We start from the raw sequence: 21,862 nt of genomic DNA, 5'->3' as shown, positions 1-21,862 counted from the left end.
ACCAGAGTAATCCAGTCGGTTTCTGTCTATTCCATATTTCTCCCAGTACGAAAGTGCAAGAGAAACAAGGCATACTTTAAAAAAGTACATTCAAACTAATAGATGATGTAATCTTAATCTAATATATATGTGTATATAGCTCTGCCTATGAACAGGGTTTGTTAGGGTGGCTGATTAATTGCATAAAATGTAAACCTTTATAGCCAGAGGTTCAATATTTCTCCCTAACAACATGTTCATAATCAATCTTCTTTTATTAATTGTCCCCAATCTACTTTCCATAGAATTCCTTACACTAATTGAATGAAAAGTATTAGTTTATATATGACTCTGTAAAGGACCACATCATTGGCCCCATGATCTGTGGAGACACCAGTATTTACATCAGTGTCACAAGGCCATCAGCTGGAGTTCACATTGGAAAATGTACCCAGGAAGACACCCTACAAAGGACCCACTAGCACACAACAGAACAAGTAACGTGGACTTTTGTCAATGAGCATGTGAAAACGTACCCGGGAAGGCACCCTACAAAGGACCCACTAGCACACAACTGAACGAGTAATGTGGACTTTTGTTGATGACCATGTGAAAATGTACCTAGGAAGACACCCTACAAAGGACCCACTAGCACACAGCTGAACAAGTCATGTGGACTTTTGTCGATGACCTAGTATTTAAAATGGTAGGATAAAGATGCAGGACTCTAAAGTGTTCATGGAAATGCTGAATGCACAATTCAGAAACAAAGAATAATCAACAAGGCAAACCAACTACAATAGATTTATAATTGCTTACATGTACACAATAAGAGTTTTTGCTGAACAATTAAGTATTCAGGTATTTGTCTTGATGAAAACATGAAACTTTATGATGAATAAAAATGGGCCATTTTCCTGTATTAGTACATTACTACTCAGCATGTAGTCAATTTCTATAGTTAATGGAGTTATAAACATAATTAAAAAGGCATGCATCCATCAGAAAATAGCTATGAATTAATCTGGAAATTGTAGGGCCAAAAATAATGTTTTCAATATTATGTATTAGAATATGTATATACATAACAAGGATGAGAGAAAACTTTGATTAAAGCAGATTAAAATGTAATCTAATCTTAAAAGAGTAAAAAGGGTCTCAGTCCTGGGAGACTGGGGATAGGCAGTAAAATTTCACAGAATTCTGAGACTGGAAATGGGCTATTCCCTACTTTCATTTTTTTGTTGTCATTGCCAAGGGAATTTGGCCACCAAGAACAGAGAGATGGAGGGGAAAGAGGACATGGAAGGATATTGCAGACATGGGAAGGATTCCATTTTCAGGACACCTTAGAGCAGCCGGCTGTCCATATTCTTTCTTTCTTTCTTTCTTTCTATCTATCTATCTATCTATCTATCTATCTATCTATCTATCTATTTATTTTTGTGAGGAAGATCAGCCCTGACCTAACATCCATGCTAGTTCTCCTCTTTTTGCTGAGGAAGACCAGCTCTGAGCTAACATTTATGGCCAATCCTCCTCCTTTTTTTCCCGCAAAGCCCCAGTGGATAGTTGTATGTCATAGTTGCACATCCTTCTAGTTGCTGTATGTGGGACGCGGCCTCAGCATGGCCGGAGAAGTGGTGTGTTGGTGCGCGCCCGGGACCTGAACCCTGGCTGCTGATAGTGGAGCGTGCACGTAACCACTAAGACAGGAGGCCGGCCCAGGTTATCCATATTCTAGATCATGTAACCACAAAGAATTTCCCCTGGGAGATGCCGTCTGTAGTTCTTCCCTCCCAATTTCCACTCATTGCTCTTGGTGAGATCATCCTAAATGAGAACAGGCTGGGAGGAAGAAAGAGCTGCCTGGAGGAAAGCCCATCTTGTAAATTGACCCTGCTCTGGAGCTCGCTGGGCAGAGGACAGGAGCTGCATGATGGATACCGGCCCCTCTTCAGTTCAGGGACTTTCCTTTATTGCCCAAAGCACTGGCTGTAACACTGAGGTTCACTGAAGGCTAATGGGATGAGGTGTGAGACTAAGGTGTCAATAAATCACTTGATGCAACATGTTTTCATGTGTATCAATATGTGCATAACTACAAAGAAGGGCCCTAATGTCTTCATGATCCTTAAGTGAAATCTGACTCACACCCATTCAGGAATCATTGGCAATAACGCGTCATGTAGAAGAAGGATCGTCAATCTAAATGAACTTATCCACACACTCAGTGTCCTAGTCAGTATGAGATGCTGTAACAAAAATACCATAGACTGGGTACTTTATTTTTTTTGCTGAGGAAGATTCACCATGAGCTAACATCTGTGCCAGTCTTCCTCTATTTTGTATGTGAGTCACCCCCACAGCATGGCTGCTGATGTTGGTGTAGGTCTGTGTCCAGGAACCAAACCCAGGCTACCGAAGAGGAGCTCACTGAACTTAACCACTAGGCAGTGGGACAGGCCCCTAGACTGGGCACTTTTGGGGTTTTTCTTTTTTTTTTGTGAGGAAGCTCAGCCCTGAGCTAAGATCCGATGCCAATCCTCCTCCTTTTGCTAAAGAAGATTGGCCCTGGGCTAACATCTGTGCCCATTTTCCTCTACTTTTTATATGGGATTCCACCACAGCATGGCTTGACAAGCGGTGTGTCAGTGTGCATCTGGAATCCAAACCTGTGAACCCTCTGGCTGCCAAAGTGGAGCATGCACACGTAGCCACTGAGCCATGGGGCCGTCCCTAGACTGGGCATTTTTAACAACAGAAATGCATTTCTCACAATTCTGAAGACTGGAATCTTCAAGATCTAGGTTCAAGCTGATTTGTTTTTGGTGAGAGCTTTCTTCCTTTTTTGCAGGACAGCTTCTTGCTCTACCCTCATCTGGCAGAGAGAGCTCTGGCCCTCCATCTCCTTGTAAGGGCACTAATCCCATCATGGGGGCTTCACACTCATGGCCTCATCTAAGCTAATTAACTCCCAAAGGCCCCAATTCCAAATACCCTCACATCAGGGATTAGGATTTTAACGTACGAAATTGGGTTACATAGACATTCAGTCCATAGCATTCATGAAACCAACAATTAACAAATATTTATAGAAGTCATACAGCCCCAACTGAAGAATGTTCTGGAGATCATGTGGCAAATGATACAATGGCCTTCCCTTCACAGAGTCTTCTAGTGGAGGCAATAAAAATTAACATCCAAACAAAGCTTGTGACATTAAAAAGCTAACATAGATCAATTATGACAGATTATACTTTTAATTGTTTTTCTGGTAAGACAGGTTTCATTATCAGAGTCCAGATTAAGCAAATTCCCCTGGGTGAGGGCATGTGTGGCAATCTCACCTAAAAAGGCTCTTCCCTTTTTGAAATTTTATTTCATATAGTCCTGTTTGCTTCCACATCCCTTTGGTGTTTTCAAACATACAGTATTTATTAAATCAATGTTTAACTGTTGCTCTGCCTTTACCACATCTGACTGGAAGCAGAAGTTACTGGACTTGGCTGGAACCAAATTTCAATTCATTTTTCCTCCTTTTTCTGCTCAGACTCTCTTCTCTCACTGTTGAAATAGCAAATGCCTTAGGGGAGAAGCTGCATGGAGCTGGTGCTCACAATCTTGTGCTTCCTTCATCTCAGAGATTATAGACCCCCAAGTCCTGTCTGCACAGGGTGTTCTCTGACCCTTCACACAGCTGTTCTGTGTGCTTTGTCCTGCTTTTCTAGCTGCCCAAGGAAAGCTACTCAGTAAAAGTGGAACCTGCAGTTATTTTACCCTGAAATGTTTTAAACCAATGAATATTTGTCATTTTTCAATGAGTATTTCTATAATTTTATAAGAAACATTTAAATAGGAATTTTAACAGCAATATGGCTGTTCTTTGGCCAGAATTCCATGTCATTCATTGTTTGGAATTATATCTAAGCTTTGATGGACTCTCCTCAGTGCCTTTTAAAATATCACTGTTCCTTACATTTAAATATCTTGTGATGGGTTTGTATCAGTCACCTCCTTTGTACCATTTCAGATCCTCTTGGGTCCTCATACCCTTGAGTCACACGTCATTTAGCAACCAGCTTTACAGTTATCATATTTGCTTTATGCAGTTGTCTCTTGACTGCTCCCCACATTTTGTCCCTGTACCCTCTGCCTCTCCGTCTTGCCCCGGGGTGTCCATGTTGATGCCGAGGTGTGAAAAACCTCCTGATCAGACCCATACGTGCACAGCCACGTTCCTTGTTGTGTGGATGTGTGTGTGTTCAGCAATTCTGTATGGTCACAGGGTGCATGTCTATTCTGGCGTCCATGTGAAGGTGTGTTTTGTTGATGTCTGTGTGTGTTTAGAGAGTTCAAGTCACTGTGGGCTCTGAGACAGTGAGTGGTCTGTATGTGTGTGTGTTTGTGTATATGTTCTGAGTATCAGTGTGCATTATCAGGTGTAGTTTACAGTCTGAATGCTGCTGGTCATTTGCGAATAGTGTGTATGTGGGTGTGGGTGTGTGTTGTCAGCATTTCCACGTGTTCAGAGGATGTCTGTCATTGTGGGAATGTGTGGAATAAGTATGTTTTTAGAGATCAGTGTGGGCTCCAAAACTGTTTGGCTGTTAATAGTTCAACACTCTACACCACTGAGGAAACACTGAATCCAGACAGACACAGGCCCCATCAGGCCCACAGAGATCCTACTCAGCTGTTTTCCTCCCTATCACAGAAATATGAATGGGTAGCCAAGGACCAGTTGATATTTGAGGAATTCCTCTAGCATGAAAGATGGAGCAAGAAACACATACACTGAAGTGAGGGACTAAAAGAGCAGCAAGGAAATCCAGAGATCATAGTGAAACTTCAATTGCATATCTAGTAACATCTTCAAAACAATTAGAGATGGACCAGTCCCATGGCCTAGTGGTTAAGTTCAGAGAACTCCACTTCAGCAGCCCAGGTTCAGTTCCTGGGCATGGACCTACACCACTCATCAGTGGCCAAGCTGTGCCGGCAACCCACATACAAAGTAGAGGAAGACTGACACAGATGTTAGCTCAAGGTAAATCTTCCTTAGCAAAAAGAAGCAGCTTGGCAACAGATGTTAGCTCAGGGTGACTCCTCCTCAGCAAAGAAAAAAAAAAAGATAAAACATCCATTAAGTGTATATATATGTATTGATGTTACCGCACAATATTGAGGTTCTCTTGCCCAATGCACATTAAAATAGCCAATTATTCTGGCATCAGCTTTTGGGAAAAGAATTGTAGTTTTATTTTGTGAGATTGATCTGCAAGGAAACAGGGGGCATGTGTCTGTCTCAGATCTGTCTCCCCGATCCAGGGCTTGGGGCACAATTTATGGGATGAAGGGCAGGGTGATCTGACATGTGGAGGTAGATGACTGGAAGTAAGGAGAAGTGAGGTAATTGATTTTCTTTTTTTACAATGTATTAAGATTTATTATAAAGCAGTTTAATCAAATATTAAGATATTGGCTTAGGGGTGAAGGTATTTTTTTGTTTGTTTTTTTAATTTTTTGTTTATTTCAGCAACATTGGATTATAACATTGTATAAATTTCAGGTGTACATCATTATACTTCTATGTCTGCATAGATTACATCATGTTCACCACCCAAATACTAATTACAACCCATCACCACACACATGTGCCGAATTATCCCTTTAGCCCTCCCTCCTCCCCTTTCCCCTCTGGTAACCACCAATCCAATCTCTGTCTCTATGTGTTTGTTTGTTGTTATTATCTACTACTTAATGAGTGAGATCACACAGTATTTGACTTTTTCCCTCTGACTTATTTCACTTTGCATAATACCCTCAATGTCCATCCATGTTGTCACAAATGGCTGGATTTCATCTTTTCTCATGGCTCAGTAGTATTCCATTGTGTATATATACCACATCTTCTTTATCCATTCGTCCCTTGATGGGCACTTAGGTTGCTTCCAAGTCTTGGCTATTGTGAATAATGCTGCAGTGAACACAGGGGTGCATGTATCTTTACGCATTGGTGTTTTCAAGTTCTTTGGATAAATACCCAGCAGTGGAATAGCTGGATCATATGGTAGTTCTATGCTTAACTTTTTGAGGAATCTCCATACTGTTTTCCATAGTGGCTGCACCACTTTGCACTCCCACCAGCAGTGTATGAGAGTTCCCTTCTCTCCACATCCTCTCCAACACTTGTTGTTTCCTGTCTTGTTAATTATATCCATTCTGACGGGAGTGAGGTGATATCTCATTGTAGTTTTGATTTGCATTTCCCTGGTAGTTAATGATGTTGAACATGTTTTCATGTGCCTGTTGGCCATCTGTATATCTTCTTTGGAGAAATGTCTGTTCAGGTCTTTTGCCCATTTTTTAATTGGGTTGTTAGTTTTTTTGTTGTTGCGATGCATGTGTTCTTTATATATTTTGGAGATTAACCCCTTATCAGATGTATGGTTTGCAAATATCTTCTCTCAATTTTTAGGTTGTCTTTTCGTTTTGTTGATGGTTTCCTTTGCTGTGCAGAAGCTTTTTAGTTTGATGTAGTCCCATTTGTTCATTTTTTCTATTGTTTCTCTTGCCCCGTCAGACATGGTGCTTGAAAATATGTTGCTAAGACCGATGTCAAAGAACGTACTGCCTATGTTTTCTTCTAGAAGTTTCATAGTTTCAGGTCTTACATTTAAGTCTTTAATCCATTTTGAGTTAATTTTTGTGTACAGTGTAAGGTAATGGTCTACTTTCATTTTTTTGCATGTGGCTGTCCAGTTTTCCCAACACCATTTGTTGAAGAGACTTTCTTTTCTCCATTGTATGTTCTTGGCTCCTTTGTTGAAGATTAGCTGTCCATAGATGTGTGGGTTTATTTCTGGGTTTTCAATTCTATTCCATTAATCAATGTGTCTGTTTTTGTGCCAGTACCATGCTGTTTTGGTTACTATAGCTTTGTAGTATATTTTGAAATCAGAGAATGTGATACCAGAAGTGAGGTAATTGATGATCTGTGCAAGCATAGTCAAGGTTCATGGTTCTTCATTGGATATGTGTTCACAAATTGGTAGTGTTACCATGATCTGAGGATTTTAGCTCCCTGATGTTAAAGAGGTCACTTATCAAGCATTTGTGCAGGCCCAGTTGATAGGTTGGTGGTCTCAACGGGCCTGAACTGGATGAGGGATCTCAGTTCCTGAAAGAAAACTCTTAACTACTCTGTTGATAAGATGAGGTCAGTTGAACTCGTCCTGGAGGGCCCATGGTTATGTTGGCATATGCGTATATACGCATATGCATGACATTATCTGTATATGTGTTAACTGTAGAGTATACACAAAGCCAGACTGTAGTTAAAGTGGTCAGGACAGATTTTAGTCAGTAATATACCACTGCAATAGGGAAGAGGGAACAGGGTGAACTGAACTCAATTTTGTTGTACAGAGGTGACTGAGCATTTGAAAGGGAGAGTGAGGGAGAAGGCAGGGGGTGAGCATGGGCTCAGAAGAGTCAGGGAGGGAAAAGTTACAGAGTGTTGTCAGTGCAGTGTGATCTGGCCAGTTGTGTCTGCTAGTTGGAAATGATCAAAGTTTCACTTCTCTCCTCTCACTGAGTCTGGGAACAGACACCCTGTCCTCTTCTCAAGGAATGGCTTTCAGGACCTTGAGAAATGCAGTTATAGGAGACACATATACAACTCGAAAGGAGAGAGGAAAGATTCACAGTTGTAAGCACTTTTGGGTAAATGCTCTAAGAAAGGGATGTCAGGGGCCAATGATCAAGTGTTGGCCAGAACAGTCAATTCTTTTTGCTGCCTTGAGCATTCTCAGGCAGGCACTTTAAGGGGGCAGGGGTCATCCTAGGGATGTGGATTTGAGCTGTTAGAGACTATGTCAGTGTTTAAGTCTTATAATGGTGTGTGTGTGGTGAAATCATTTGTGCTGAGAGGTCATAGTTATTATAGGCCAAGATTGAGGCCTAGTCAAGAAGAGGGCTCAAAGGAGCCTGGCTTGAGTTTGGTCAAGTACAGGATCATATATATAAATAAGATATGTATATTTTTTGAATAATATAAATCTTTATATTGAGTAATATAATATATTGAATTAAATAATATAAATATATATGTAATGAATATATATTGAATGTGTACAAATAACATAAGTATGTGTATATATATTTGAATTAAATAATATAAATATATATATGATTTAAGGAATATTCAGACATAATAACAGAAATTTCCAGAATTAATAAAAGAATCCTATTCTGGATTCAGGCAGCTGAATACATCTCAAGCACAATTAAAAAAACAATCTAGAGCCAGATCCATACAGGGAAAGCAAAGAACACTAAATACAAAAGAAGATATTCAAAGCCCCACAGAGGAACAGAACACTTATGGAGACTTACATTTAGACTATGATACATTTCTTAACAATGGGAGGCAAGAGAGTGTTGGATTAAATCTTCGAGGTACAGAGAGAAAATAACTTTCAGTGTATACCCAATCAAACCATATCTCAAGAACTGGGGTGAATTAAAGATAATTTTATGCAAACACTTACTAAGAGTATTACCACCAACAAATGCTCATTAAGGATCTTCTGAAGAATGTACTTTAAGGGGGCCAGCCACCTGGTGTAGTGGTTTAAGTTCAGCACATTCCACTTCAGATGCCTGGGTTTGTGGGTTTGGATCCCAGGCGTGGACCTACACCACTCATCAGCCATGCCATGGTGGCGACCCACATACAAAATAGAGGAAGACTGGCACAGAAGTTAGCCCAGGGCTAATATTCCTCGAGGAAAAAACTTAAAAAGTAAAAAAGAATGTACTTTAAGAAGAAAAAAATTGATAGAAGAAAAAATGCTAAGATGTAAAAATGGATTGTGAGGATAAAAAAGGGTAAACATCTGAATAAATCATTGAAAGCATGACTTTACCAAACAATAATAATATTGACAATGTATAACTGATGGAGTTAAAAACTAATGACAAGGGAACTTCTGTTTTAGAGGAGACGAGGACAGGAAAGCACTCTTGCTGCACAACTGGACAAAGACAGATAAATTATATTTTTAGAGCATGAGAAAACTTCAGAATCAACCAACGAAAATTCCAGAAAGAAGAAAAACTCTTTTATGTGAGCAAGACTTTTTATCTTTCTTTCCTCTGCAGGCGTTTTCTAATTCTGGGTGCCTGCTGAGGATCTGGCTTGCTCAGTCAGAGCCTCGGCTAGGGAAAAGAGAAACTAACCAAACTTGTAGTGATTCTGCAGGATTGGTGTGGCAGAGGAAACCTGAGGGCTTTCAGACACACAGCTGCTCTTCCTCACAGCACCTGTGCTACCTTTTGGTACCACACAGGAATCTGGGGAACTAGGCCAAAAGCTTCCACAAAGCAAAGTGAAACCTCCAGAAGTGGTGGAAGTGGGCTGAGTCCAACATACTGCTAGTCTGACCTTCAGGGAATTTGCCATATTAAGGCAGGAGGCTGGAGAGCTGCGCTGAGATATCTGAAGGGCGTAGCTGAATTTTCTGTGGGCTCCTAAACTTGAGGAGACAGAGATCTACCAGACTTAGAACCAGACACCTGTGCGGGGGAAGGGAGCCCAGCAAACAGGAACAGGGGGAAAGCGGAAGGGCTGGGTTTACTAAAAGTGAGACCCGGCCCCAAATCTGATCAAGGTCTGATTGGACTCAGGCTCTCCAACCTCACTCTGTTTCTCAACGAAGGAAGATAAGGTCATGTGGAGCCTCTCGAGTTACGTTACACAGACCTTCCAAAGACACTGGCGAGAGGATGGAGAAGGCAAGCCACAGACTGGGAGAAGACCTTTGCAAATCACATATCTGACAGGACTATAAAGAACTCTCAAAACTCAGCAATAAGAAACTCCAAGTTTAAAATGGGCACAGATTTGGACACTTCACCAAAGAAGATACACAGATGGCAAATAAGCACATGTAAAGATGCTCAACATCATTACTCTTGAGAAAAATGTACATAAAAACCACATTGAGATACTGCTACGTACCTATTGGAATGACTAGAATTAAAGAGGATGACCATACTAAGTGTTAATGAGGATGGAAAGTAACTGGAACACTCTTACATTGCTGGGGGGAACACAAAGTGGTTCAGCCTCTTTGGAAAACAGTTTTAAAGTGTAGTTTGTTATGCTGCTAACAAATTAGCACAAATTTCATGGCTTAAAACAACTCAGATTTATTGTTTTACAGTTCTGTAGGTTAGCAGTCTGACATGGGTCTCCTTGGACTAAAATCAAGGTGTTGGCAGAGCTAGGTTCTTTTGGGGGGACTCTAAAGGTTAATCCATTTCCTAGACTTTTCAAGCTTCTAGAGACCACCACATTCCTTAGGCTGTGGCCCCCCTCCTCTACCCTCAAAACCAAGAACTCGGCACCTCTCTGGTCCTGCTTCCCTTGTTGCATCTTTTTTCTACTCTACTGCTTCTCTTTCCCTTTTAATGTGCTTTGTGATGCACTGGGCCCCCTGGATAATCCAGGATAATCTCCCTATTTTAAAGTCAGTTGATTAGCAACCTTAATGTCATTTGCAAATTTAATTCACCTTTGCCAAGTAAACTAATGTATTCCCAGGTTCCAGGGATTAAGACATCGTTGTGGGCCATGACTTTGCTACCACAAACAGTTTTTAAAATAAAGTTAAACATACACATACCATGTGACCCAGCAATTCCACTTCTAGGTGCTTACTCAAGACAAGAAGACGTATGTTTACACAAAAACTTGTTTGCAAAGATTTATAGCAGCTTTATTCATAGTCAAAAAAGACAAAACTGAAAATAACTCAAATGTCCTTCAACTGCTGGGTGGATAAACTGTGGTACATTCATACAATAGATACTATATTCAGCAATAAAACAGAAGGAACTGCTGATACAGGCAACAACATGGATGAACACTCAAATCAATGTATTGTGCTAAATGAAAGAATCCAGACTCAAGAGGCCAAATACTGTAGGATTCCATTTATATGATATTCTAGAAAAGACAAACCATAGGGAAAGACAACAAATCATTAGTCACCAGGGGTTAAGGGTGGGGGAAGAGATGACTACAAAAGAGCAGCTGAAGGGAGTTCTGGGTGCTGGAACTGTTCTGTATCTCAATTTTGGTAGTTGCACAGCTCTATGAATTTGTCAAAACAGTTGTACAAAGAGGAAAACAAATACATCATTTCTCACTCATCAGATTGGCAAAACTTTAAAAATCTGACAATGCTGACCTGACAATTCCCAGGGCAAGGATGACTCAGACACTGTTGGCGGGAATGGAAATTGTTAAAACTTCAGAGGATGATTTGGCTGCAGCTCGTCAAGTTTCAGATGCACGTCAGCCTCTGGCCCAGCAATCCACTCAGAGGCAGGTGTCCATTCTAGGGAGTCCTCCACACGTGTGCTTGAGGAGACACGCACAAGGATAGTCATTAAGTATGCTAGGGGAATCAATTAATTGTGGGTAGTAGTTATTTAAAAAAGAAAGGAAAAAACGCATATGGGAAAGAATCAACCCTGCTGGCTACATATATGATTTGAGAAGGTAACTCACTGCTTTGTCTCCTTAATAGTACATAGCACAGACAGCATTGTACTAGGAATCCTGAGACAAGCATCTGAGCATTTAGTTCCAACTCTGCCACTACATAGCATTCAGACTATGGACAACTTAACTCGAGAAATCTCACTTTCCATTTCCTGGAAAATGAAGAGGTTAGACTCTACAACCACTAAAATTATTTCCAACTCAACAATTCTATGATTCAATAAGTCAACAATCAAAAATTATATTCCAAAGTACCTATGTTGAGAAACTGTTTTTCCCAGACACCCTGAAATCAGAAACTATCAGAGAAATAGGACATCTTAATATATTGATACATAAAATGGTCCCAATTTCTTGGTATGTCTATGATGAGCGTTTTAATCAAGATCGTAACTCAGAAAGAGCGTATAAACAGCTAAACCCACCATATTGACTTGGGTCACCCTCAGGTAAAACTTATATATCCTCTCCCACTTTAACATTCCAAAACAAATTCAGCATACTAATGAGTCTATCTTGTCAAGTTCAGGTCTGTCTAGCCAAAAGTCATTCGTGTATATGGTAAGATTTTAACAAAGATAAAATGATGAAGGGCTTTTTGTATTTTTGCCTGTTTCATCTATAAAGATCTTACATTATAATTTAATAGCTTCAGCCTGCTACAATAATTTAAAGAGCCTTTTGAAACTTGTAATATGCCATGTCCAACAGGATCTAGTAAAAAAAATCAGTAGTTCAGAATCCAAAAAAGCTTATTTAAAAATTTCATTACCGCCAATACTTACACTTCAAAGACACCAATAACCAACATGTCATTTGTTCCTACTGCAGAATTTAATAGGTTATTAACTTCTGGTATCATCCAAAAGCATAATTAGGATAGTATCATTAAAATGTATTTTTTAAATCAGAAATATTAAAACTAATGATTAAACTATTAAACTAAATGGTTAACTAAATATTAAAACTAATGACAACTAACAATCTGTTGTCTTTCCCTATGGTTTATCTTTTCTAGAATATCATATAAATGATATCCTTCCGTATTTGACCTTTTGACCTTTCACCTTGTCAGTCAAATCAAAATTTCAAAATTCTTTTTCCTTGGGCTTTCCAAATCTAAATTCTTACATCTAAATGACTACGGAGACAAAACACACACTACACACTACTTCTAAAATCCTCCTCCTGATCCGATTTTAATTTTAGCACCAACTGCCTAGAAAATCTTTTTGACTGAAACCAAAATTCCGTACACATTATGTCAATCATCAATTGATCAGTCATCAGTCTATGTTAACAGAAGGTGAGTTATTAGGAAGTTACATAATTTGCACCAAAGACTGTTTAAAGCTTCTTTCATTAAATGCAGTTTACAACAATTCACAGGCTTCAAAGTTCGCCTTGCAAATATAGAGTCAATTACCAGAAACCATTAATGCCATTAGGCTTTTCTATAAAAGTGGTCCCAAGGAAGTAGGAACGTTTATTTGTTTAATGAAGGCAATGAGGAGCCCAATAGCCTGAGCCAGAGGTTGGGCTCCCACCGCCTGGGGCAGCCTGCCAGGAGCCCCGTCCCCCGCCCCCGACACCGCGCTCCCGCCGTCTGCGGCGGAGATCTCCAAACCGAGCCCGCCGCCCACCACCTACCTCAGCGCTGCCTCCTGCCCAGCGCTCCTCCACACTGTAGAAAGGAGAGCTCCCCAGCGCTGAAAATCCTGGAGAAAGGATCCAGAAACCACCAATTCCCACCACACAAACCCCTGCAGCACCACCTCAGCACCAGGGACCCCGCCTCCAGTGCGCGCGCCTGGGGCTCTCCAGCTCGCTGGCGCCTCTGCCGCTATGAGCGCCGGTCCTGCGCATGCGCGGGCCTCCGAGGATACAATGGGAACCGCTGGGGGCCAGCCGGGAGGGGGTGAGGTGTTGGAGACCGACGTGTCCCTGAGATGGAGAGCAGAGGCGCTCTGCAGCCCTAGACTCTGCTCTCCTTGGATGAACTTCAGCTCCTGGAGAAGATCTGTCTTCCCTTGAGGCGGCTCCTCCTGTCCTGAGAAGCACATCACGTGATCTAAAATTTGTTTAAAAAAGGACAATGACATCCTTAACACCCGATGTGTGTTGTGTCCCCAGAAGAATTCTCTGCTTCCCCAGAAGACTAGACAGCGAGCAGCTGGGACCAAGTTCTGACCCAGGAAGGAAGGATGCTGAGTGCGCAGCTGTCTCCCCTACCCTGACTCCTTCCCCTGATCTGTGGCCCTGATGGTGTTGGGGGTGTGTGTAGGTGATGACTCTCAAGTGTTTGCCCACGGTATTACATTTCTTATGGTTTAGTGGTTAAAACGGGAGGCTAGCTGTCAGTTTCTCAGAGGATTTCACTTGCAGAAATGTCTTTGGACAAAGTTTGTTTTCTTCATTTCTGATTTTTAAATTCAATAATAATCAAAATACTTATTTTCTTAATTTCATTGGCATGCTAAAACAAACTTAAGTCACTTAATTTTCACCAAATTGCCCACATTTTCCTTAAAATTTTGGAAGTATTGCTGTTTGAGGTAAAGAAAGTGTTTGGGAAGAACAATTACCCTCAGATAATATCTTCCCAGGTAAAGGTACGAACACATAGTTAAGAGCCATTTTGAGGTGGCTGACGAATACATCCAGTTTGAGTTCTACAATGGATCGTCCAAAGTAAAGGTTACATTAGTAATTTTCTGAGGAGTTCGCAAGTAAATGTTCATGTTGCCTTCACCTAATAGGTCTGCTGATTTAAATGAAGGTTGAGCTTAATGATAAAAGTTTTCAAGAGACTGAGAAATATTAAGTAAATGTACTTTAAAAAAAAAGTACAAATTAAAGTAAAGCCCGCCATTATCCTCTTTAAAACAGAGTCACAGTAGCACTATTGTCAAGGTATGAGAAGGAATAGAAATGCTTTATAAAGTCAATTCTTCACTTCTAAAGGACCTAATGTGATATTCTAGAAGTCTCCATAGTCTTTTAGTCATCTACATTTAAATTGCTCAATTTATGTTTTAAAGACTAATGAATCTGAGGGCAAAATATTCAAGGCCAGTGTTTAATTGTTTTTCATTGTTGCAAAGTACCTGAGTATAAAGTGTGGCTGAAATCCATGGTCTTGGAGAAGAAAAATATACAGAACTTATTTATTACTCTCACAGTGTGTCCTGACTTAATCCTACAAATGTCCCAAGAATAAAGCCTCAGTGAATTCCATTCTGTTCTTAGATATGACATCTTTCATTCGTAATGAATAGTCTCAAATTAGGCTCTAGCTAGTAATTATGTTCCTGATGCAAATAGGCAATAAAAAAGAAGCCGTGCTTGATTAAATTGGGCTCAAGAGGAATACTTAGAACCAATATTTGTTTTTGGCTTTGTTTTTCTTTATCAATTTCTTTCTCCTCAGCAGAGTCAGCAGATAAATGACACAGAAAGCTGAGAGACTGGAGGGCAGGGTCTTGAGGAATATGAGATTTCCTAATCTTCAAGATCCTTTTTATCTTTAAAATTCTATGGTTTTTGCTATTTATGTAGGGGTTCATTTTTTTCATTATTTCTAATAGTGATCATAATAGTGAGACTAACACAACTTAGCACCTGTGGAACACTTTTCAACGTAAAAATTTAAGTTATTCTGACAATTGTTAATATTTTAAAAAGCTGTTAAGCGCTAATCTGATGCTCAGAGGATTTTTAGCGTAGTGAGACTGTTCTGTACGTAATAGTGGCTACATGTCACTATATGTGTGGCAAAACCCATGGAACTGTACAACACAAAGAGTCCTTAAACTAGGGACTGTAGTTCACAACAACGTATTAATAGTATGTCAACAGAAAATAACTTTAAGCAAGGGGCATTGACTGATGGAATTGTGGACTTAAATTTAGTTATACAGATAGCCAACAGGCACATGAAAAGATGATCAACATCAATAACTTTCAGGGAAATGCAAATCAAAACTACAATGAGATATCACCTCACACCTATCAGAATGGCTATAATTAACAACACAGGAAACAAGTGTTGGAGAGGATGTTAAGAGAAGGGAACTCTCGTACACGGCTGGTGGGAGTGCAAATTAGAGCAGCCACTATGGAAAACAGTATGGAGATTGTTCGAAAAATTAAGACTAGAACTACCATACAATTCAGCTCTTCCACTGCTGCGTATTTATCCAAAGAACATGAAAAAACTAATGTATAAAGATACATGCATTCATTCATTGTGGGTTTCTGCACTACTACCTCAAGGAGTGCCGCCCCCTCAACCTGAACAGCCACCTGGCACTACTAGAAATGAAAGACATCCCCTCTCCATGGATTGGAGGACTCCTTATTCTGACGATGTCAACATTATCCAAAGAGATCAACAAATCCAGTGCAGTCCTTATCAAAATCCCAAGGACATTTTGTGCTAAAATATAAAAAAACCCATCCTAAGATTCTTATGGAATCTCAAGTAAGCCCAGATACCAAAAATAATCTTGAAAGGAGGTAGTAAGTTGGAGGACTGATTCTTCCTAATTGAAAACTTACTACAAATCTACTGTATCAAAACAGTATTGTCATGGCATAAAGACAGACGTATTGACCAATGGAAACAGAATTGAGAGCCCAGACATTAACCCTCACCCATGCGATCAAATTATGTTTGACAAGGGTGACAAGATTATTCAATGGGGAAAAGTCTTTTCAACAAGTTGTGCTGGAAAAAGTGGATATCTACATACAAAAGAATCAACTTGGACCCTTACCTAACACTGTATACAAAACTTTATTCCCAGTGAATCAAAGACCTAAAGGTAAGAGCTAACACTATAATACCCTTAGAAGAAAACATAAGACAAAACATTACAAGATAGGACTTGGTAATGATTTCATGGATATGACACCCAAGGAGCAGGCAATAAAATAAGAAAAGACACATGCTGGACTTCATGGATATTAAAAAGTTTTGTGCCTCAAAAGTCATTATCAACAGAGTAAAACCACAGCCCACAGGATGGGAGACCATATTTGCAAACCATGTATCTGACAAGGGCTTAATATCCAGAATAGATAGAGAACTCCTAAACTCAACAACAAACAACAACCTAAATAAAAATTGAAAAAAGTACATGAATAGACATTTCCTCAAAGAAGATCTGCAAATGACCAATAAGCATATGAAAAGACGCTCAACATCAGTAATCATTAGGGAAATGCAAATCAGAAACATAGCGAGAGACCACCTCACCTTCATTAGGATGGCATTTATCCAAAAAAAAAAGAAGAAGAAAAATACTAGGACCAATGTTGGCCAAGATGTGGACAAAAAGGAACCCTTGTGCACTGTGGAGGGAATATATAATATATAGTTGATGTAGACATCAATATAACAATTCCTAAAAAAAAAATTAAAAATATAATTATATAGGATCAAGCAATTCCAATTCTGGGTATATACCCCCCAAAGAGTAGAAAGCATGTTCTCAAAGGTATAGTTCAACACTCATGTTCATAGCATCATTATTCATAATAGCTAAAACATGGAAACCACACAAGTATTGTAACTGACGAAGGGCTCACTGCCCAAACACCCCTTAAGCCAACCATGGGCTACCCACTCTTCGTAATAAAGGGAAAAATCTTTATTACGAAGTTGGCCAGCAAGGAGACAGGAGACAAAGGTTAAATCGTTCTCCCCGATGGGCTGTTGAAAAGGGCTTTTTAAGGAAAAAGGAGCGGGTGCGTGAAGGTTGGGGGCAGTCCTAGGCATTTTGTGCAAGTGCAGAAGATTTTAATGTTCTGTCATACATCCTATGTTCAAAAGGTGGTGTTCTTAACATGATCGGCAGGGGAGTTCTTGGTCTCCCAGGTTATCCGCCAGTCACTTGTGCAGTAGCGGTTTGAGTCTTGCCAGCTGTCTTGTAGTCTCACTGGCTCAAAGCTGTTGAAATTTGCTCAAGGAGGAAAAACGGAGTTTCTGAAAAACAACTCACGGCCCAAGATTAGATCCTTAGTAAATATCACATGGGACATGGTTTAAGAAAGTAGTCTCCAGGAGACCGTTGATAAAAATCTGGCTGGGGCCCCATTTTATTTTGGGCTTGGTTTTGAGCCTGGCTATGGTATCAGTCCAGGGATGTATGGATGAGCAAAATGTGGAATATACGTACAATGGCATATTATTCATTATTAACAAAGGAAGGAAATTCTAAGATATGGCACACCGTAGATGAACCTTCATGATATTACTCTAAATGAAATAAGCCAGTCACAAAAATACAACCTTGTGTGATTTCCCTTCTATGAGATTCCTGAAATTGCCAGATTCAGAGAGACAGAAAGTAGAATGGTGTTTGTCAGAGGCTGGGGGGAGGCGGAATGGGGAGTTTTTCATGAATGAGTGTAGAGTTTCAGCTTTGCAAGATGAGAAGAGTTCTGAAGATGGATCGTGGTGATGATTGCACAGCAATATTAATGTCTTCAATACATTTAAAACGTACTTAATGTATCTATGGGGCCTGATGACTTGTCGTGGCCGAGCACATGCTTGTACTGTTGCACATTTTACCCTTCACTGTACAGTTGGCAAACTGGCCCAGAAAGAGGCAAGTACTGTCCCAGACCACAGGAGGTGGTCAGAGTCCTGAAGACTAGAGAGAGCTCCAGCTTCCTTGGCCAAGGCTCCACCCCTTCCCTCAGGTTTCCTTTGGCAAAGAGAGGCATTAAGATCCTAGGGGATTGCTGCCCACCCCTCTCCATACGGGGTCATTTTCCTCTCCTCATCATCGAATGTGCACAAGCACACCCACTCTCACTGACTTCTCATGTGGGGACCACGGAGGTGCAGTCAAGAAAGAGCCAACACCGGGGAAGTGACAAGAGGCAGGAGGGAGAGAAGTTGCAGGCAACTCTCCCACGGGGCAGTAACATCTGTTCTCCTAGATACGTACCCGGGGCCCCAGAGATGGGCAGAGGAATGTGTAAGGTTCCTAGGTTTCTACCTGTTCCAGACCCATCCTTGGCCCAGCCTGGGGAGCACAGGACTGGGGTCCTGCAGTCCACCTCTGTGGTCACCCAGAGCTGTGATGAGCCCATCCTCCCCCTTGTGTAGGCATTGGGAAGAGGAGAGAAGACCTCAGTGAGGGTCCTCCTGTATAAAGTGGAGTGCATCCAGTGGGTGACTCCAAGTGTTCCATGCACTCACAACATGTCTGTTGGACTGGGTTCTCTGTCGATGACCTACTGTGCTCTGAAACCCTGAGTAAATGCTTTCCAGCCCCTGGAGATCCTTTAGAACTGAGGCGGCTTGGGGGCTTGGATACATGAGAACTGGGGATAAGGAAGAAGATGCCAGAGCACTGGACACCAAGTCCAGAGTCCAGGGAGAAGAGTAATTCTTGTGGGAACCTCAGGGTCCTCATCTGGAGGTAGGGGGAATCATTGTCCTGGGGGAGGTTAGGATGCCTCAGGAGTGAAGAGGACACCTGGTGGGGGACAGCAAGAGTGGGGGAAAGTAGGCTCCCGAGATTGCTCCCACTCCCTCGAAGCCAACAGGTCCTGCTCCTTTAACCCTGGGACCCTGGAGAGCCTCTGCTTTGAGGACACCTGAAGAAAGGTTCCTTTCTGTTTGGTGGAGTTCCTCCCTGGGTTGCAGTGATAGTGCTGGACACCAGGGGGTGGGCAGCCTCTTTTGTCAGTGGTGGCCAGTGAGTTTTTTGATTTTTTTCTTTTCCGGTTGTATTGAGATATACTTGATATACAGCACTGTGCAAGTTAACACTGCTGTGTGGTATATTTGAAAGTTGCTAAGAGAGTAGATGCTAAAACTTCTCATCCCCAAGAAAAAATGTTTTATTTCTGTTTGGTGATTGATGTGAACTAAACTTATTTTGGTAACCATTACATAATATATATACATCAAGTCCTTCTGCTGTAAACCTGGAATTTATACGGTGTCCACTGAACTTTGCTAGAGCTCCTGGAGCAGTGATGAGTCAAACAGAAGTCTTTCTAGCTGTTCCCCTGCCTCAGAAACAACTTGTACCTCCTATTACTAGTGTTCATCTCCACAATCAAAGTTGGTCAGAAGCAGGGGGAAGGGTGCAAGATCTTCCCATGTACTCATTCAGCAGCTGTGCACTGAACAGTCACCCTGTGGCAGGTGCCCTGGTGGGGTGAAGTGTAGGATGAAAATGACCATGTGGTCCCTGCGTGCCAAGAGCTCACAGTCTAGAGGGGAAAGGGACAAAAGCAAAGACATGAGAAAGAAAAGAGCAAGTGCTGTAGAGAAACACAGCAGGGTGCTGTGAGGGAGGGCTGGGGGTCACTGGGTAGGAGGGTCTGAAAGGCCTCACTGGGGTGACATTTGATGGGACAAGAATGACAAGAGGGATCCAGCTCTGCATGAGTCTGGGAGCAGTGTGTCACAGAGATGGCACCACTGGTCCTAAGTCTCACAGGCAGAAGTGAGTTTGGCCAGAAGAAGTTAGAAAGATGGCCAGTGCGGCTGGAGGGAGGCTGAGAGGAGAGAACAGGAGCTGGGGTGGAAGGTAGAGCCAGGGCCTGGTGGGCTGTGTCAGTTACCTTTCCCTTTCTGACTTTATTGCCCCTAACCTTGCATTTCAAAACTACAAATGTTGACTATCTCACAATTTGTGTGGATCAGCAATCAGGCAGGTTTTAGCAGGGCGCCTCTGCTTCAATGAGTTTAACAGGTTGGGGCAGTGGCCTCAGCTGAGGCTTGACTAGAGGAAGACTGGCCCCCAAGGTCACTCTCAGCCTTCAGGGTTCAGTTTGGACTGAGAGCCTGAGTTTCTTTCTGTCTGTTGGCCTGGGCACTCCCTTGCTTCTCCCTTCTATAGACCTCCACATTGGGCAGCACCAAAACACCAGTATTTGATTCCTCACTTCCAGGGATTCGACAGAGTGAGAGAGAGAGAGAGATGGAACATGAGAGAGGGAGTAAAAGGAAGTGAGAGACATTTTTAGTTAAAATTTAGATGAAACATCCCATCACTTTGGTTGTTATTATGTTCAGAAGCCAGTGACTAACCACCTAGTGGTTCCACAGGGATGGCTATATCATGGGTGGGGCTTACTGGGTACCACTGTGGAGGCTGCCCAACTCATAAGCCAAGATGAGGCACTTGGCTCTCATTCTACGTAAAGCAGCAAACGATTGAATGGTTTTATGCCACAGTATGGCAATATCTGAATTTCCATTAGTATTAAACCCCTCATGATGCTGACCTGAAAATGAGGCCAAGCTGGAAGTCACTGTCCCAATATCACATTCCTGGAACCCAGGCCTATTTTGAGCGGTGTTCTGTGCTATCTCCCACCCCTCCTTGTTATTCTTCCATCTCTAAGTTTGGGCCTTAGGTATATGTGACACCAGCCCAAAGGGGTAACAGATATTATCTCATATACACTGGGTGACGTCCCTAGGAAGTAGATTTTGCCTGATCCCCATGGTGCCGATTTGGAGACTCAGGAGGACCTGAGAGACACAGTGACTTTCCCAGGATGCAGAACTGGTAAGAAAAAGGAGATCTGCATTCATCTCTGTCTCCTTAAAGCTAGGATCCTAGTGAGGTTTCCAGGGAGCTGTGGCTAGGGCTGTGTGGGCTCCTTGTGTACAGTTCAGGAGATGACATGGGGGAGGAGGGTGAGCAGCCTGGGGGCAGGGGGCAGCTCTGGACAAGTCTGATTGAGGGAAGTGGCCCAGGTAATGGAATCTTGAAAAATGACCTCACTTCCTTGGTCATAGACCTCAACAGATCTTAGAACTCTGATAACCAAGCACTCACAGACCCCCATCCAGCCCACTTGACTGGAGACAGTCAACAGACAAAGATGTTTTGCTGTTGTATCCGAACTTTTGGAGGAGCTGGGCTCAAAAAAGCCCAGAAAGAGAATCTTTTTTGTCATTGCCGACGTTGGCTCAGCCCTCATCCCCGATGCCTCTGGGCATCTGGCAGGAGGCAGCGAAAGGTAACAACGGGGCAGCCCAGGAAAGGCTAGTGCAGGCCAGGACACAACTGTGATCCCACCTGATCAGCCCCACACTCCTTGCCCCTCTTCGTGTGTGTGTGTGTGTGTGTGTGTGTGTGTGTGTGCATGTGTCTGTGTGGAGGGGGGAAGGCAGGGCATGAGGGGTGGGTCATTCCTAGGCAGGAGCTGGTAGTTAGGTGTCGGAAGCCTGGTGGGTCTGTCATGTTCATACAGGGTCATGGCTGGCAGCGTGAGAAGGTGAGCTCCTCTACTCATATGTTACCGAGCCCTAGAGGTTTC

The 21,862-nt window shown here is 41.9% G+C and overlaps 2 long non-coding RNA genes across 2 annotated transcripts in view; one reads left to right on the top strand and one right to left on the bottom strand.

Moving 5' to 3' along the window:
• Positions 1 to 19,552, top strand: part of LOC131417916 (uncharacterized) — a 203,595-nt gene extending 184,043 nt beyond the window's left edge. The window contains exon 3 of the long non-coding RNA XR_009222782.1: positions 19,543 to 19,552. This is a non-coding gene — a long non-coding RNA (uncharacterized LOC131417916). The remainder of the gene's footprint in view (positions 1 to 19,542) is intronic.
• LOC131417915 (uncharacterized) lies at positions 10,969 to 12,424 on the bottom strand. Its single transcript, XR_009222780.1, has 2 exons — positions 12,343 to 12,424; positions 10,969 to 11,413 (listed from the first exon to the last, which is right to left on the bottom strand). It is a non-coding gene; the product is annotated as an uncharacterized LOC131417915 (long non-coding RNA).
• Positions 19,553 to 21,862: the final 2,310 nt, after the last annotated feature.

The sequence above is a fragment of the Diceros bicornis genome, chromosome 18, assembly GCF_020826845.1.
Source record: "Diceros bicornis minor isolate mBicDic1 chromosome 18, mDicBic1.mat.cur, whole genome shotgun sequence".
NCBI lineage: Eukaryota > Metazoa > Chordata > Mammalia > Perissodactyla > Rhinocerotidae > Diceros > Diceros bicornis.
The sequence above is the reverse complement of the archived record's forward strand: the minus strand, read 5'-3'. Positions and strand labels throughout refer to the sequence as shown.